Source organism: Myotis davidii, unplaced genomic scaffold, assembly GCF_000327345.1.
Source record: "Myotis davidii unplaced genomic scaffold, ASM32734v1 scaffold75, whole genome shotgun sequence".
Lineage (NCBI taxonomy): Eukaryota > Metazoa > Chordata > Mammalia > Chiroptera > Vespertilionidae > Myotis > Myotis davidii.
The window spans coordinates 610654-615659 of NW_006286977.1; positions in this window are offsets into that span (position 1 = coordinate 610654).

Sequence of the window (5006 nt, forward strand, 5' to 3'; positions counted from 1 at the left end):
GAAGAAAGTGAGCAAGGGATAAAGAACATGTTTGAAGAAATAATGGCAGACCATTTCCCCAACATGGTGAAGAAAAATGTCACACAAGTCCAGGAGGCACAGAGAGTCCCAAGCAAGAACCCAAACAGGCACACGCCCAGAAACATCATAATTAAAATGCCAACAAGTAAAGGCAAAGAGAGAATCTTAAAGGCAGCATGAAAAAAGCAATCTGTTATCTACAAAATGAGCTCCCATAAGGCTGTCAGCTGATTTCTCATAAAAAACTCTATAGGCCAGAAGGAAATGGCATGAAGTATTCAAGGTAATGAAAAAGCAAGGATCTGAAACTAAGATTATTATATCCAGAAGAGCTATCATTCAAAATATGCGGTGAAATAGAGCTTCCCAGACAAAAAAAAAGGGGGGGGTGGGGGACTAAGGGAGTATATCACCACCAAAGAAATGCTAAAGGGACTGCTGTAATGGGAATAGAGAGATAGACAGATAGAGATAGAGATAGAGAGATAGAAACATAGACATACAGAATTAAAATGGCAATAAATACCATCTATCAATAATAACCTTAAAGGTAAATAGATAAAATGCTCCAATAAAAAGATATAGGGTAGCTGAATGGATACAACAGCATGACCTGGTTATATGCTATCCACAAGAGGCCCACCTCAGAACAGAAGATTCACACAGAATGAGAGTGAAGGGATGGAAAAATTTTTTCCATGCAAACGGAAACAAGAATAAGCAGAGGTAGCAATACTCATATCTGACAAAATATACTTCAAAATGAAGGCCATCACCGGAGACAAAAAGTTCACTACATAATAATAAAGAATCAATCTAATAAGAGAATATAACACTGATAAAACATATATGCACCCAATGTAGGAACACCTAAATATATTAAAAGAAAACCTTCCAGAGGACTTTAAGGAAGACATCAACAGCAATACAATCATATTAGGGGATTTTACCACCCCGCTGACTTCACTGGATTGATCTTCCAGACAAAAAATTAAACAGGAAAATAACTCTAAATGACATACTGGATCAGATTGATTTAACTGACATTTATAGAACATTTCACCCCAAAGCTGCAGAATATACATTCTTCTCAAGTGTACAAGGGTCATTCATTCACAAAGACAGACCACATGTTAGGACACAAAACAAGTCACTACAAGTTCAAGGAGTTTGAAATAATATCAACATCTTCTCAGATCACAGTGGCATGAAATTAGAAATCAACTATAGTAAAAACACCCAAAAATATTCAAACACATGGAAACTAAATAGCATGTTATTAAACAATTAATGGTTACCAACAAGATCAAGAAAGAAATCAAAAACTTCCTGGAAACAAATGAAAATGAACATACGACAACCCAAAATCTCTGGGATACAGTAAAAGCAGTCCTGAGGGGGAAGTTCATAGCACTACAGGCATACCTCAAAAAAACAAGAAAAACCATCAATACACTATTTGACCTTACAACTTAAAGAACTAGAAGGAAAACAAAAGAAAAAGCCCAGAGTAAGTTGAAGGAAGGAAATAATAAAAATTAGAACAGATATAAATAGCATCGAGACTGAAAAAAACAATACAAAAAAATCAATGAAATGAACAGCTGGTTCTTCGAAAGAATAAACAAGATTGATAAACAATTAGCCAGACTCATCAAGAAACAGAGAGGACCCAAATAAATAAAATCAGAAAGGAAAGTGCAGAAGTAACCACCGACAGACAGAAATACAAAGGATTTTAAGAAAATACTATTAACAACTATATACTAACAAGCAAGACAATGTGGATGAAATGGACAAATTCATACAAAAATACAATCTCCCAAAACTAAATCAGGAGGAATCAGAACACCTGAATAGGTCAATAACAACTGATGAAATAGAAGCAGTAATCAAAAAAGTCCCAGCAAACAAAAGCCCAGGTCCAGAAGGCTTCATAGGGGAGTTTTACCAAACATTCAAAGAAGAACGAACACTTAAACTCCTCAAACTATTACAGAAAATCCAAGAGAAAGGGACACTTCCAAATTCTTTTTTTAAAAAAATATATTTTATTGATTTTTTACAGAGAGAGAGAGAGAGAGATAGAGAGTTAGAAACATCGATGAGAGAGAAACATCGATCAGTTGCCTCCTGCACACCTCCTACTGGGGATGTGCCCACATCCCCAGTACATGCCCTTGACCGGAATCGAACCCGGGACCTTTCAGTCTACAGGCTGATGCTCTACTCACTAAGGCAAACCAGTTAGGGCCCTCCAAATTCTTTTTATGAGGCCCGCATTATCCTACCTCCAAAACCAGATAAAGATACTACAAAGAAAGAAAATTACAAGCCAATATCCCTCATGAACATAGATGCTAAAATCCTCAACAAAATATTAGCAAATCGGATCCAGTAATATATTGAAAAGATCATTCACCATGAACAAATGGGTTTTAATCCAGGAATGCAAGGCTGGTACAATATTTGCTAATCAATAAATGTGATACATCAAATAAACAAACTGAATGACAAAACTGACATGATCATATCAATAGACGCAGAAAACGCATTAGACAAAATCCAACACCCATAAAAACTATCAGCAAAAGTCAGAAGAGAGGGAGCATATCTCAGCATAATAACGGTGTATAGCCAACACCATACTCAATGGGCAAAAACTAAAACCATTTCCTTTAAGAACAGGAAAAAGACAGAGATGTCCACTTTCACCACTCTTATTCAATATAGCACTAGAAATCCAAAGCCACAGCCAATCAAACATGAAGAAATAAAAGGCATCCAAATTGGAAAGGAGAAAGTAAAACTCTCATTATTCAGATGACATGATATGGTACATAGAAAACCCTAAGGACTCCACCAAAAAAAACTACTAGAGTTAATATGTGAATTTGGCAATGTAGCAGGATATAAAATTAACACCCAGAAATTGATGGCACTTTTATACACCAATAATGAATTCTCAGAAAGCGAAACTAAACAAACAATTCCATTTACCACTACAACAAAAACATTAGGATACTTAGGAATAAACTTAACCAAGGAGATAAAAGACTTCTACTCAGAAAACTATGGGACATTGAAAAAAGAAACAGAAGAAGATATAAACAAGTGGAAGAAAATACCATGTTCATGAATTGGTAGAATTAACATCATTGAAATGTCCATACTACACAAAGCAATCTACAATTTCAATGCAATCCCTATTAAAATACCAACGGCATATTTCAAAGATCTAGAACAAATACTCCAAAAACTTACATGAAACCAAAAGGACACCCGAATAACCACAGCAATCTTGAGAAACAAGAACAATGTTGGAGGGATCAAGTTATACTACAAAACCATTGTAATCTCAATAGCCTGGTACTGGCACAAGAACAGGCATATAGAGCAATGGAACAGAACAGAGAACCCAGAAATCGACCCAAGCCATTACGCTTAATTAATATTTGACAAAGGAGGCAAGAGCATACAATGGAGTCAAGACAGTCTCTTCAATAAATGGTGTTGGGAAAATTGGACAGATATATGCAAAAAAAAAAAGACTTAAATATAAGTCATGAAACCATAAAAACCTTAGAAGAAACCACAGGCAGCATAATCTCAGATATCTCGCATAGCAATATGCTTACATATACATCTCCTAGGGCAAAGAAAACTAAGGAGAAAATAAACAAATGGGACTACATCAAAATAAAAAGCTTCTGTACAGCAAAAGAAACCATCAGCAAAATGAAAAGAGAGTCCACTGCATAGAAGAATGTATTTGCCAATGATTCATCCAATAAGGGGTTAATTTTAAAAATATAGAAAGTGCTCATACAACTAAAGGAAGACAAACAATCCGATTAAAAAATGGGCAAAAGACCTAAATAGACATTTCTCCAAAGTGAACATACAGATGGTAAAGAGACAGGAGAAATGCTCAATGTCACTGATCATCAGAAAGATGCAAATTAAAATGACAATGAGGTATCACCTCACACCTGTCAGAATGGCTACCACCAACAAATCAACAAATGACAAGTGCTATTGATGATGTGGAGAAAAGGGAACCCTAGTACACTGCTGGTGGGAATGCAGACTGGTGCAGCCATTATGGAAAACAGTATGGAGTTTCCGCAAAAAATTAAATATGAGTGGACAACCAAGATGGTGGCATAGGTAAACACCTGAATTTGCTGCCGCACACAACCACATTAAAACTACAACTAAAAGACAAAAGGAATTATCATCCAGAACCACGGGAAGGCTGGCTGAGTGGAAATTACAACTAGAAGGAAAGAGAAAAACGCATTGAGTCTGGTAGGGGGTGCAGAGGTGTGGAAGTGTGGAGGTTCAGAGGCGCGTGAAAAGGAGGCTGGCAGCTGGGTACACTGTTGTCTTTTTCAATCCGGAGGGAGATACAAGCTCCCCACTGCTCTGAACTCCAGTTCCGGGTGAGAATTTGGGGACCCAGACTCATACAGAGAGAAACTGGACTGTCAGGCGTGGGACCGGAACGTGAGGGCAGCTTTCTCCCACAGGTGTTTGCAGAGGTCATTGTTCCTGCACGGGGCCACAGGACACAGAACCGGGACCTTTCTGAGGCAGAGCAGACTGGCATCCATTGCTACTTGCTCCGCCCTGGTGATTCCCTGAGACGCCGCCCCACCCAATTTACAACCCCACCCAAGCTGTGCGCACAGGCCTTTGCATATGAATGGCCTGGCCTTTCTCCACCTAAAAACCAGGGCAGACGCAGTGAGCACCAAAGCCCAATTGAAGCAAGTCCTGCCCCATAAGGGTGTCTCCAACACAGAAGTTCTCCCACTGTAGACACAACTGGTCCTCACAGCCAATTGGCCTGGAGGTCAATTTCTCCTGATATCAACAAAAATCATGGCTTAACTATAACAAGACTGTGAACACAGCCCACAAAGGGGTGCACCAAGAGTGTCCACCTCAGGTGATTAGGGAGGCTGAGCCACTGGGCGCGA